Here is a 14,925-nt window from a genome sequence, read left to right as displayed (position 1 = left end):
TTGGCAACCCCTCCCCAAAACAACAAAGCCAGTCCCCCACTGCTCTCTCCTCTCCATTCCTCAGGTCGCCCCATCTCTGTAATTGGTATTCATCCAACGCGGAACAGTAGCTATCAGTACTTGATGATTAACAGCCTTGGGAGACCTTGTGATAGCAGCAAGAGTTGGCTCTTATATCCGCCTTTAAAAAGGAATGTTTGAATGTGGGATTCTTGTTTCAAAGAGGTACAGATGGATGCATTGTGTTTCCATCACCTGAAGGGGTCGCCAGAGCAATGGATGTGTGGTTCAACGAGGTGGAAGGAGACATCAAATCCCTCTCAGTCTCTCCCAACTCTATCTACTAGGAAACTTTCAAAGCTTGATCTGAGTCTCCATCACTAACATAAACCAATCACTTGCTTGTTTAGTGTTGGCATACTCCTTTGAGCTGCAATGGGCACTATGACCTTTATTCATTTTTCTTGCACCTTCTGATTTCCATGTAATCCTGCTCCTTTCAAACCCATTAATCCCAAATTCAGAGTTCCTGACCCTCTATCTTCCATCAGTTCCATGAAGTCATAGGAAATGGGATGTTCCTCTGTATTCACAGAGCTACTGGAGGTAGTGCAGTCGCATGCAGAGATCCATTCTGCACGGCCCTGAAGGTCTCTAGTTAGGAAGAATTTTGCACGTCAGGATTAGGATCCTGCCATATGGGGCTCTTTGCTTTGCACTGGAGTTGGGCACAGGATTTCAGAAACATGTTTTGGGTCTCATGGAACAACCAAGTATGTTTGGATTGCACCAGATTTTACAAGCCGTGAAATAAATTGTAAATACTTTTGGATACTGGCACACATTTTATAAATAATTCTGGCAGAGTTTTAATTCTCTAGGACTGCAGGGGTTTGTTATATTCAATATTTCATTATTTGTTCATTTCCATGTGGCCTTATTTCTGCAAACATGATTTCTTGAAAAATGGAATTAGGTCCAGATTTAGCAAATACAAAAAGATGATTTGTAACATTTCTCTCATAAGCTTGTTCTGAGTAAAGGCATAATGAGCTCACTTATACGTAGTGAAGCATAATTGTAAATTTGTACCTAACTAGTGATGGGAAAATTGATATTTTAAATTTCACTAGTCTTTACAATCTCTGCTGTAGTATCTCCTGGTGGTCTGTCTCTCTGAGTCAGGATCATCCCCAGCAGCCCCCGGGGCCAGTGCACTTGGCTAGTGGAAGTACAAGTATTCCTCATCAGCGTCCTTCATCCTCAACCATCGCGGTGCTGCAGGACGACGCAGAGACAATAGGTCTTCTGCTTCTGTCGGAGCTTTGCCTGTGATTGTGCTCCATCAATCACAAACATTCCAATTGTCGCATTGGCTCCCTCCTTTGCTTCTTGCAGGTCCCTCAATTGCTATCTTCTCAGGATACCTAAGGAATCCCTCTACTCTGAAATCTCCTCTGCTCTGGGTGGTCCCAGGTAACTGCTGCATACTTGCATGCACTGCCTCCTACTTCCTCCCCACTCCCCACACCACAACCAGGAAGTAGGCTTCCCGTTGGGGAAAGTGGTTTTCGTCCTTATTTACTCCTGTTTGCACAGTTCCTACAACAGTGCATACATGCACACAGTAAAACAAGACATATTTGTTAAATACACGAATGATTACATATCTATATACAACAATTAAATGTGCCCAATAACTACAGCATTAGTGCAAAGCTCTCACTTCCATGTTAGCTTTTCCCCTTGATTTTGCCTCATTAGGACTGGGACTACTTGATATTCTTTTTAACTTGCTTTGATCTCTATAAAAAGGTTTGAGATGGGAGAAAATGCATTTCCTAAACCCATATTTTACTAGAAGTAATTAGTCAAGGCCTTTGGATAGCTGCCCCTTGCCTCTATGTCCTCAACAGGCTCCTTCAATTCCTGAAGCCTGGATTTTTGTCCCCAACAGGCTATGAAACACTACAGAAATGATTCACCCAACTGATAAAACTCAACGGTAAATCTACTCTTCCTTCTTTTTTCCTTCCTTCCTTCCTGCCTACCTCCCTTCCTTCCCTGCCTACCTCCCTTCCTTCTACTTGCCCTTTGCTCCCTTCCTCTCTTACTTTTCCTCTTTTGTTTCTTCCCTCTTCTCTTCCTTTTCTCAAAATGCCACAGTTGTTGGCACTGGCTGCTGACTTTATTTCAGATGCCTGGCCCACTCAGTTTCTCAGGCACGTTGACTCCCTGCTTTTATAGTCTGCTGCTTGTTCTTATCTGTTAAATACCGTGGTGTTCAGAGCTTAACCTGCCACCTGTTCCAGTGACTCCCTAATTTCTGTTTCAAGCTCAGCTACTGTCTTGAAACTTCACACATTGATTTCTGCTGGCTCATTTTGTCATCTCAATTGTCCCCTCAGAGCCCACAGAACCAGCTCATCTCTCTATGCTACCTCACAAAAGGGCATCACCATCTTCCCAGTTGATGAATTAAAAACCTTGGTCCTTCCTCTCATTCTCAATCTATATTCATGGGAGAGTAGTCAGCAAACCAGAGGTAGATGGATAAAGCTTTCTGGAGTAGACCAAACCCAGACTCAAATCTGGACTTTGGCCCTGAGCAAGCGACTCAAGCTATCTGAGCTTTCTTTTTCTTAATTATAAAGAAAAGATCATTATAACCTAATTAAAGGTCCCTGACTTTACAAATCGCATGAGGGCTCATCTAATCACTTTACATCTTCCTTTGTTGCTACAGTTTTGCCAGAGACAAAGATTTCTAGCACCTGAAACCAATGAAGACCAAGATGATTGTGTCAGCTCCATTGTTCTTTGCAACCATCCCTGGGAAGCCCTGATGCAGAGGGCCAGAAAACTGACACCCACGAAGGGGCAAGTTACACAGCCAAAAAGACAATATGTTCCCTAGAAGAAAGTAAAAACAACTCATAGAGTGGGAAACATGAGTAAAGACAACACAATGGCCATATTTTGTCCTAAAAAATTGTGATGTGGAGTATATCTTTATGAGTACTGTTCTGGGAAAACTATTTTAAAGTCCTTCACGGGCTAGGGCAAATCTAGTACTGTTAGCTAGACCAATTAATTTTACATCTGCTGTAACACAAATAGCCAACAGGCATATTATTTCCAGATTCCTAAATGTTGGGGAAAAGCAGTGGAATTAATTCTTGCATACATGAGAACAGGCTCGCCCTCTCTTTATATCTCATTGAGTTTCTTTAGTTGCTTCTTTGGTTTGGTTGTTTTTTTCTTACAGATGACCCTCAAGCAGAGCTTCCACTCACAGTTGCTGGACAGGGCAACTCAGTCCTTTTGAAAAACAACTGAAACTGAAAGGTTTTTTTTTTTTTGTTTTGGTTTGGTTTTTGTTTTTTTAAAAAATATATATATGAGTTTTACAAAAATAGTGAAATCCACAAAAGCTATGATCCTGGATTTGGTTTCAATAATTTCCTAGTAATGTAAGTATCACAATTTTATTCATATTTGATTTTCCTCAGATTTAATTCTCCTTCAAAATCTAATTCAACAGAGCAAAGGATATATATATATATACACACACACATATATTCTTTTAAATACATATAAATGAAATATAAATGTATATCCTATTAGTGAAATGTAAATACATATTCACATTTTATCAATATAAATGTAGTTATATACTTATATTTCATTAGTGACTCCAACATGGATTTAACAGTATTTAAAGAGAAGTAATAAAAGAAACCTAGGCCTCCTGAGAACTTAAAGATGAATTAATTTCAGTCCTTGCCCTCAAGAAGTTTATATTCTATCAGGAGGATTAGAAGGGAGGTAGTTATAACTGACACAAGAGAGCTTCCTCACACAAAAGGTAATGTAAGTTAGGAAGAAAAAGATGGCGTGCGAGTGGAAGCTGTTGTCATTGAGAAAGCTCTTGAAGGAGTTTACAGGGACATGTCAAAGAGAAGGAGAGGAGTGGAGAGGCATGGAAGACTTCCTAGGGTTCCAGGGCATTCAGGATATCCTATTGACCCACAAGAACATCTGGTTTTTCCTTTTCTACAAAACCAAGCTGAATATTGCAAATTCATTTGTTTTTCATCATCACTGTTGTTGAGCTCCATTCTGGAAGCAAGTTCTCCAATCAGTGATCACAAACTCTCTGTATACCTGACTTTCCAAATAAAAATAAAGAAATCTTAAAAAAAAAAAAAGGAATCTAAATAAATTAGGATGGTCAAAGGTCTTTTGTGAATGTGCTGGGTCTCCTATATCAGGACTCAAGTTGCTATTTGCCAGTTGACCCTGAAGTGTGGTCCAGCAATAGATAATAAGGAAGGTGAGCAACTCCAGGACTGATGCTCTGTCCATGCAAACCTGTTAGTATATAAGGTCACCGCATGAGTTTTACCAGCAAGTCACCCAGGAAACACTCTCCTAAGGAATATTGCTAATAAATATTGATTGATGGGAGTTTCAGCACCCAAAATGCATTTTTCCTTTCCCAATAATACATCTGTCCTTTTCATATGTTGCCCAAAAAAGCAAGTATCCTTTATATAAATGACACAAACTCAACAGGATTAGCTGTAACCAAGGAAAGAAGCTTTATCCAGTACAAGAAATGCAAGGGTTTTATACCTGAACTCTGACATCCTCGAGTGGCCACCATCTATGTCTCTCTCTAGGATGCCCTGCCTATAAAATGGGGTTAATTCAACTCCCCTAGATAACTCACACATGATGGGAAGATTAATTATTCAGGGTTCATTGAATGCTTTCAATATGAAAAACACGGTGTATATCACAAACAGGGTTGTGGCTTCAGGGGAGACAATAAACAGCAGGCACAGATGAACTTTCAAAAAACAAAGGCCCTATTATCATGTAAATACTCAATAATAAAGGCTACAAAAAGAAAGCTGCAGGAAATATAAAATAAAAACAATATTTTCCGTGAGGAGTCAGCAGATTTTATCAAGTTAATAAATTAGTACAATAGAGTCTATAAAATCAAATTCGTGCAGCATTTGACAAGTGAACATAATATGTAACGGCTGGGGTTATTTGATGGGGAAGATCTCATTCATTTCTTTAGAGCATTGGGTCAGGAAGATTTGTAAATTAAACAGGGATCATGGCCCAGTTTGAGTGGGAAAAGCTTAAAGAATTCCCAGGGAAATGCCTCTTGAAGTATGATTTTTTTCTAATCTTTCATACCTACATGACAGAAAAAGAATTCTCAAAACTGAATGGAAAAAGGAATTATTTTAGGAGTATTTTATGCCCAGCAGTGAAGACATCTGCGTCCCTCATCAGAGTACTCTAGTTTAATTCCCAGCTGGGACTCCTGACTCCAGCTTCCTACAGTGGCGACTCTGGGAGGCAGTGGTGCAAGTTTCTGTCACCCAATGACAGAATGTGTGGGTTTCTTGCACACATCTGTGTGCAAGATGTGGATTGCATTCTCAGCTCCCAGCTTCAGCCCTTGTTATTATGAGTATCTGAGGGTTGAACTGGTGCATGAGAGCTCTTTCTTGCTCCTCATAAATAAATAAATATTTCACAAGGAAACGCTTTGGGGGTGGCATTGTGATACAGCGGGTTAAGCTGCAGCTTAGGATGCAAGCGTCCAACAGCCACAGTGATGATGGAGTCCTGGCTGCCTTGCTCCACATGCAGATTCCTACTAGTGTTCCCGGGAAGGCAGCAGAGGGCTCAAGTTCTTTAGCATCTTTGTAAGCCTAACTGGGCCCTGCCTGCTTTTATCTGGGGCATGAAGCAGCAGCTGGAAAATCTCTGCCTATTTGTCTCCTGTTCTCTCTGATGCTATGCCTCTCAAACAAATAAATGAATTTTTTTAAAGGGAAACATTTTAAGAAGTTATCATGGAAGTAAAAAAAAAAACAGGCAGATTTTAACGATTTGAGGAAAACATAATCAAATCTGTTTTCTCATTTTTACCACTAAGAAAAAAAAGTTGGGCAAAATTTCTTTTGTGCAGCAGGGAAGTCAAATTTCAAATCAGTAAAAATTTTCGGAAGCAGCAAAAACATTTTAAAAATTATGTACCAGTTAGCTGCCGCCAAAACTATGCTGAATAACAAACAACAACAAAACCAGTGGTGTGGGGCCCCAGCACTGTAGCCTCGTGGCAAAAATCTTCATCTTGCATGCGCCAGTTCATACCCCGGTTGTTCCTTTCACATCCAGCTCCCTGCTTGTGGCCTGGGAAAGCAGTCAAGGACGACCCAAAGCCTTGGGACCCTGCACCCACATGGGAGATCCAAAAGAGGCTCCTGGGCATGCCCTACATCCGGGACCTGGGGAGGGTGGGAAGCTGGGTGAGCCTTCTCCCTTAATACCCCCTTTATACATGAGGGGAACAATATGGAAAAAATACTAGTCTTATCCACTTTCCTGTAGCCCTTGAGCCTTTTTACCCTAATTAACTACGTAAAGATTGTCAAAATTTAAAAAAAAAAAAAAAAAAGAGAGAGAGAGAGGCTTCTGGTTTCTGGGTTCGAATTGGCTCAGCTCCAGCCATTGTGGCCACTTGGGGAGTCAATCAGCGGACAGAAGATCTTTCGCTCTGTATCTCCTTCTCTCTGTATGTCTGACTTTCCAATAAAAACAGATCTTTAAAAAAAAAAATCAGTGGCATACAACAGCAGCACTGCTTCCATAACTCTGTGGATGAGTTTGAGGTGGTTCTGCTTCATTTATGGGACTGAATCTGCTCCACGGTGCCTCATCCTCCTGGGATCACAGCTAGCCTGGCATGTTCCCGTTTTGGACCTAGGTCCAAAGCTAGCTCTCTCCTCTCCTATCCCCATTCTGTTTCCAGAACATTCTTCACCTCCCAAAATCGCTCGGAGAGGAGTCTGAGCCGCAGGTTGTGTTGCCAGGGAAGCCACAGTGGGACATACGCTGACTTCCTTCCTCCTGTCAGTGGGCAGGAGCCCTCTGCCCGAGACTGAAACTGAGCCACAGTGCCTTGAATGCAGATGCTACACCAGCAGGGCCTAGCATCCCTGTCTCCATCCTCTCTCCCTGCCTAAAGTTTCCTTGTCCTAATTTTGTGATTGCACATCAACCTCTTAACTAAAATTAGCCAGCTGGCCCTCAAGGTCTCTAAGCACCAGACTCTTGGTGTCACTTATTTTTCTCACAGGTAACATCTTGAGTGATGCTTTTTTTTTTTTTAAATCTCAGAATCCCAGGCCCTGAGCAAAAAGTAGCTACCACCTGCACATAGCACCCAAAATGACTGGAAACCACTTTGTTATCCTGAAATTCCTTGAAGGATACACTGTTGCCAATCAATCAAGAAAGGCTGTCAGTGCCACGGGCCAGCCAGGAACTTGGACACTCGCTGAACACCTACCTCTCTGCCCCAACTTCTAAGAGAAATTTCCCCCAAGCCCCTTAGAAAGTTTGGGAATTAAGTGATAGCTGTGCAGATCCTTGCTCAGTGCTTAGTGACAGGCCCTGTGCATCAGGCAGGTGGGTCCAGTTCAGGGGGTTCTGTTGCTATTCTTCTAACCAGCTTTGGGAATCCTCTGCATCAAGACCAATGTGCTCCGCACCCTGCCCTCCCCTGCTAGATCAGAGACCTGACTCTCTTCCCCATCCCCTTTCTGCCTTAATTTATCTGTCTCCTGTGGGAATACAAGCAAAATCACCCTTCTTAAAACAAAAACCCACGAGCCCTTTATCTGTCTCTTTTCTTCTGATACGCATAGACCAGATACACTGAAAAAGCTACCCAGAGCTATTGTTTTCTGTTTTGCACCTCCTTAGAGTAGTGTAACTTTCTAAGATAAAGTACACTAGGAAAGACAAATGAATTCAGTTTTTGCCATGTTATGTCTGGGATGCTTATCAAGCCACATGTAAAGCGTTTGAACCAGGTGTTAATGAGGGCCTAAGGAAGTGACTGCTGCTAGAGTACCGAAGTGGCTCTCCACGGAGGTGGGGCAGACTACATGTGTACACATATATGTACCTAAGTTTTTATCCATATTGTTATGAAGGATTGAGTAGCCCAAAATTTATAACAGAAGAAATATTTGTTTATGAATTTCATATCACAAATTAATTCTCACAGGATGTTTTTGCTGACATTTGTGATGGTCTTGTATCCACAGCCAACATGTGGTAGTAATTAATGGGCACAACTACACATGAATGGGATGTTTTAATGGCATGAACAATTTTTGCTCAACTGGATGAATTGTTTAACTCTTTTTTTTTTAAAGATTTATTTTTATTATTTTTTCATTGGAAAGGCGGATTATACAGAGAGGAGAGACAGAGAGGAAGATCTTCCGTCCGATGATTCACTCCCCAAGTGAGCGCAAAGGGCCGATACTATGCCGATCCGAAGCCAGGAGCCTCTTCCGGGTCTCCCACACGGGTGCAGGTTCCCAAAGCTTTGGGCCGTCCTCGACTGCTTTCCCAGGCCACAGGCAGGGAGCTGGAAGGGAAGCGGGGCTGCCGGGATTAGAACCGGTGCCCATATGGGATCCTGGGCGTGCAAGGCGAGGACCTTTAACCACTTGCGCCACCGCGCCGGGCCCGAATTGTTTAACTCTTAAAGAGAATGTTTCCTCAAATTGTTTGTTATTCACAGCATGATAGGCAGGGATACAACATCACTCAGCTTAACTTAGTATCAGCATTTTATTGATCACATTTTAAAACCTAGCGAACAATGAATTAAGTCCTGATTAATAGCATTTCTCCTTCACAGTGTAATTATTCTCACTGTGGCAGTTTTCAAGTTATCAACACAACATCACTAAATGCATAATTGGAAGAACTATGCAGGAACATGCTATGATATGGTGTTTTCATTATGCAGATACAATAGACACACATAACCTCAGATCACCGACAATGAATAAATGCAGCAAGAGTTGGGGAGCAGCATTTTGTCTCGTGAAGTGGCCAGTTAGGATCACTGGCCATAGTCCCATATCACACAGTCATTTGTTTGGATTTCGGCTCTGTCTTCCAAGCCCAACTTGTTGCTAATGCTGACCCCAGGAAGCAGCAAAGACGTCTCAACTAATTCATTCCTGCCACTCATGTGAGAGACTCGGACTGAGTTCTTAGTTTTGGGCTCAAGTTGAAGCCCAGTTCCAGCCACTGAGGGCATTCGGGAAGTAAATTAGCACATAAAAACTCTGTCCATCTCTCTCTCTGAAAAAAACAGAAGTTAAGTGGTCAATGAAATGAAATGAAAAATGAAAATGAAATGAAAAATACACCTAAGTATAATTTGCCTATATCATTTATTTATAAGGAATTGTATTTTAAAAGCACAGTTTGCTATTTCTTGAGTCTGTCCAGATATATAAGGAACCCTTTAACAATCATTAAATAATAGGAAAAAAAATACAAACAGCTAACATAAAGAATTATTCATTTCATACTAATAACCAAAGAAATAATTATACACACAGATAAGGTTAGCAAATATCTATTTTTAAAAATGCTAAAGTTTGGCAAGAGTGAGACAATAAGGTAGGCTGGCCATGTAAATTAGTATATCCTTTTTTGGAAAGAAATGTGGCCACACTGATCTAGAACCTAAGAAATGATCACATTCATGATTAGGTAATCCCTCTTCTAGGACTCTATCCTCAGCATCCTATGGTCAGGCACTGGGGCAAAGTGGGTTAAGCCACCATCGTGGGATGCCTGGCAGGCCATTCTACACTGCTGAGGACCTAGCTGCTCCATTGCCAATGGGCGGCCCTGGGGTTGGCCTTGACTTGCTAACTTTCACATGAACTATTTAAAGAGAAATACTGCAAATAGCAACAATTTATACTTACTTAGCACTTATTACATACCAGGCTGTACTACATCTAATGTGTAAACTAATATTAGGATTAAATAACATACACGTAGAAGCTCATGTAATCCTTACAATATTGAGGTAGCTAAATATATCATCTCCAGTGAGAGGTATAGCAGATTCTCCCAGAGGTTGTCATTGCCCAACATCTGGTAACTGGTAAATGACGGAACCAAGAAAGGGAGATTCAAGCTCTGGAAATCTGGTTTCCTGGCCAAGGCGCAGCTACAGCACCTGTGGCACTGCCTCTCGCTCCAACAAGCACGCTCACCAAGATGATCGCCTCGCCAAACCAACCACAGGCATTGCTGTAAGAGAAGTCCATGGTCTATGGTAAGGAAAACAATTAAGAAAATGATGATGCACAAAATACACTTTCTAAAACAAATTTTTTTAGATTCTCTTTTAAAGTATTTAGGTTATTCTAGACTAAAAAATGTTAATCTATTAAAAAAATTAAGATGATTAAAATAGCATGATACTTTCTATTCCTGTAATCTAAAGCACTACTGATTGTAAGGCGTGATTATTATATAAAAAAATAAGCAAACGTATAAAGAAAAATTCTCAGCTTCAGATGCTAAAACATGAACAAAATGAATATTTGATCTGTGGAAATATAGCATATTTAGTTCATTTAGGAGGCATAATGTTTCATAAAGACAATTTCTATCTGAATTCCCTAATAAAAGGTAATATGGCTTCTCTTTTTGGACTGAATTTCCAAACATCTTCGTTTTCCCATTGTGATAACCCCATTAATTCATTAACCTAAATACGAGTGTACAAACCCCTTCGTGCTTCTCCAAGAGGTCTTGCTGGTCACTTGTGTAGAAGCAGAAATCATTACAAATGATTACACATGCCGTAGCAGAAGTCCATCACCTCAAGTAAGAGAACTGTCTATCAGAAGAGCTTGGAAGTTCCTAGACGCCATCAAATATTAACAAGGAAACAGATTTAGCAGGCAGCTTAACTGAACATGCTTGTGTGAATATGATAAGCAGTAAGGACAGTCATTTGGAATTAACTCAATGTTTGGGGAAGATTACGTGGAAGGAAGCTGAACCACTGGGAAAGTAAAGGAGCACTGTGAGTGTAGGGCCGGCTCGTAGCCCAGGCCGGGAGAGGGCTGTGACAAAGGAAGGTCATGACACGAAGACCACTGCGTGTATCAGAGCTGAGAATGTCGGCGGAAGAGCAAAATGGCACATGCTTGGATTGCACGTAGCTTCTAACGGCTTAGAGAACAAAATCAATTGAAAATCTTTATCAACTCTTCTGATTTCTCACAAAAACAAGTGCAACAAAGGAAACTACGGACAAGGTAAACAGGACAACATTGGCGATATTTATTTTATTACCAAAAAATTACTGTGATGCTGTAACTAATGAATAAGCCACTGATGATCAGACCCCTACTTCTGGTCTACCCACAACAAAATGTATCTTCCATTATACAGCCTAAGTGTACACACGTGTACACATTTACAATCTGCTATGCAAGCCTCTTGGGGATAGAAGTGTGTGGCAATCACATGGCACCCATGTGAGAATCTGGAACAGACACACAATAGGAACCAGGGCAGTGGCTTAGTGGTTAAACTTCTTCCCCACAGTACCAGCATCCCATCTGGACACCAGTTCAAGTCCAGGCTGCTCCACTTTTGAATCAGCTCCCTATTCTCGTGCTTAAGAAAACAGAGGAAGATGACCCAAAGCCTTGGGCTCCTGCACCCAAGGGGTAAATCCAGATGACGTACCAGTTCCCAGCTTCAGCTAGCCCAGCCTGCCAATATGGTCATTTGGGGAGTGAATCAGCCTCTCCTCCCTCCCTCTCTGTAGCTCTGTCAAATCATTATAAATAAATGAACAAATAAAGAAAGAACATAAACACCTTCACAATAGGTCGTTTTACAGCAAAATGGCCTCAGGATAGACCAGCATTTTGAAATTGTCTATATAGAAACAAAGTGAAGTTCTAAACTTTTCCCTCTAATCCATCTGCAAAGATACTTTAAAAAAAAAAAAAAAGCAGGGCCCAGCACGGTGGCACAGTGCTTAAGGTCCTCGCCTTGCACGCGAGGGATCCCATATGGGCGCCGGTTCTATCCCAGCAGCCCCGCTTCCCTTCCAGCTCCCTGCCTGTGGCCCGGGAAAGCAGTCGAGGATGGCCCAAAGCTTTGGGACCCTGCACCCGCGTGGGAGACCCAGAAGAGGCTCCTGGCTTCGGATCGGCATAGCATCGGCCCGTTGCGCTCACTTGGGGAGTGAATCATCGGACGGAAGATCTTCCTCTCTGTCTCTCCTCTCTGTATATCCGCCTTTCCAATAAAAAATAATAAAAATAAATCTTTAAAAAAAAAAGTAGAAAATGGAACTAAAGCTTATTTTAATGCAAAAAATATATTGAGGTCTATGCAGAGTATAATAGTAAGCATTTTCTATAAATTTTTGAAGACCTCTTATATTTCACTATTTAATTTTCAATGGCTATTAAATATATGGATATATATACATATATGTGCTACTTAATAACCAATATTCTTGATACTCAAGGACTTTTTTATACCTTGTGTATTACTTTTTAATTTTTTTTATTGCAAAGTCAAGAATTTCAGCGAGAAAGCAGACAGAAAAGGATATTTCAGCCACTGATTCACTCCCCAAGTGGTCACAACTGCTGGAGCTGAGCCAATCTGAAGCCAGGAGCCAGGAGCTTCTTGTGGACCTCCCACGCAGGTGCAGGGTCCCAAGGCTTTGGGCCGTCCTCAACTGCTTTCCCGGGCCACAAGCAGGGAGCTGGATGGAAAGTGGAGCAGCCGGGACACAAACCAACGCCCATATGGCATCCCAGCATGTGCAAGGCGGACTTTAGCCATTAGGCTACTGCACCAGGCCTTTTCTTATTCTATTTCTACATAAATTAAATCAACAGGTGAGATATGTATTTAGTGATTATTAAAACATAAAGTTATCTCTCAACAGACTATTTTAATTCTAGTTCAAAGCCATTTAATAATTGGAACATTTTGGTATTTTACTTCAGTGAACCAAAAAGAATTAAGTGCCACTGATTTGCTGCTTGGAATTTAATTCCTTCTTGTGAAAATTCAGTTATAACTTATTAAACTCTGTTTTTGGGGGAGTGCGGAGAATGAATGACTTTCAGAATAGCCTGAGAGTAGTGAATAAAGAAAAACATTGCTGTTTATTTAGAGAGTGTTACCCCTTGGAGCCAACGTTTGCACTAATGCATTTTACATTAGCGTGCCGCATCAGGAAATCCTGACTTTTTGGTGCCAAGGGGGTAATTAATATTAGTTCATGTTTTCAAAATGGTTGTGTTTATGTGGGAATGAGGACTGAGAACTCATGTGTAGAGTTGAAGTATGAAAGCTTGCTGGGAGGTGAGATCTGAATAGGGATGGAATAATGAAATTCATGAAAGAGAAATAGAGCTTCTTTATATAGAATGATACTTGTACTAAAAGCCACAGCCATATTTCTTGCTCTTAATTTAGCAAGCATTAACAGGTATGATTCCCTGGCAGTCATGTTGATAGAAAAGACAACAAAAATCCTTGAAATAATGTCTTGGTATACTGTTTCAGGAAGTCCTTAGAAGCTATGCAGTTTGGTCATTTATAAAACATAGTACATGAAACATACGCTATTAAAATACCTTTTCACTTCTAACATGCTTATGCTCATAAACATAAAATTCTTAATATTTAACTACAGATTGCCACTACTTATGTAAAATCAAAATGCTGAATATTACTCTTTTCTGCCTTCAAAGAAATGTTAGCAGGAAATCTAGAATCAAAGTACACATGTTATAGGGCGCAAGCCATAAAATTGAGAACACAGTAAAAAAAAAAAATAAATAGAGAAAAAAATCCCAAGAATACACAATTAAGTGATAGAGGTCAAAATCAAGTTTAAACTGTAAGAGATTCTGAGTTTCTAATTACAGAAATTTCCATACCTATAAAATAAGCCATTTACAAATTTTATAACTACACGGATGCTAAAAGATTCTAAATATTAAGCCTAAAACTAAACCAATACCTTCCAACAAACTATTATTACAGGTGGCATTCTAATTCACTTGTGATAGAAAGGATAATCATAAAGAAAATATCCAAGAGTTTGTCCTACTTCATTGTCCAAGAACACAAGTGGAATGATTATAAAGGGCATGACACAGACAGGAACTTGCTATTTAAAATATTGGTCCCTGTATAATCGATATGAGTAGACCGCTTCTGATCTACATCAGAGAATTGTAAAATTGTAAGGCTCTAAACAAGATGGAAGAATCCACCATGGGGGGGGGGGAGCGGGTTTTGGGGAGGGGAGGGGGGAATCCCAGTGCCTGTAAAACTGTCTCATGATGCAATGTAATAAAAAAAAAATAAATTAAAAAATAAAATAAAATAAAATAAAATAAAATAAAATAAAATATTGGTCCCTGTGCATTATGTCATAGGGTGGCATGAAATGGCCCTCCACATAACCGTGTACAGGCTTAGCTGCCCTAAGAAGTTTCTTGGAAGACAAAAGTGCTCTTTTTTCCATGTCAAGTCCAAGTTGATTGGCAGCAGAGATGTAGACATCATTGAGCACCTTCACGGGACTTCTAATTTCTAAACTTTTACTACCGTTCTCCACAGATTATCTTTCTACTTCAAATGCCAAAGCTTGAGCCCGGCACAATGGCTCAACGGTTAAATCTTCGTCCTGTAAACACTGAGATTTTATATGGCCACCGATTTGTTTCCCAGCTGCGCTACTCCCCATCCAAGCTCCCCGTTTGCGGCTTAGGAAAGCTGTAGATGATGGCCCAGAGCTCTGGGACCCTTTACCCATATAGCAGACCTGGAGGAAGATCCTGGCTTTGCATTAGCTCAGCTCAGGTCGTTGCAGCCATTTGGAGAATGAACCAGCAGATCTTCCTGTGTCTCCTTTTCTCCATAAATCTTATCTGTCTAAAAAAATAAATCTTACCAAAAAAGGGAGTGGGGGAAGAAAGAAAGGCTGAAGCTCCCCTAGTA

Source organism: Ochotona curzoniae, unplaced genomic scaffold (assembly GCF_017591425.1).
Source record: "Ochotona curzoniae isolate NIBS_2020 unplaced genomic scaffold, NIBS_Ocur_1.0 contig_43, whole genome shotgun sequence".
Classification (NCBI taxonomy): Eukaryota; Metazoa; Chordata; class Mammalia; order Lagomorpha; family Ochotonidae; genus Ochotona; species Ochotona curzoniae.
Note: the sequence above shows the minus strand (reverse complement) of the source record.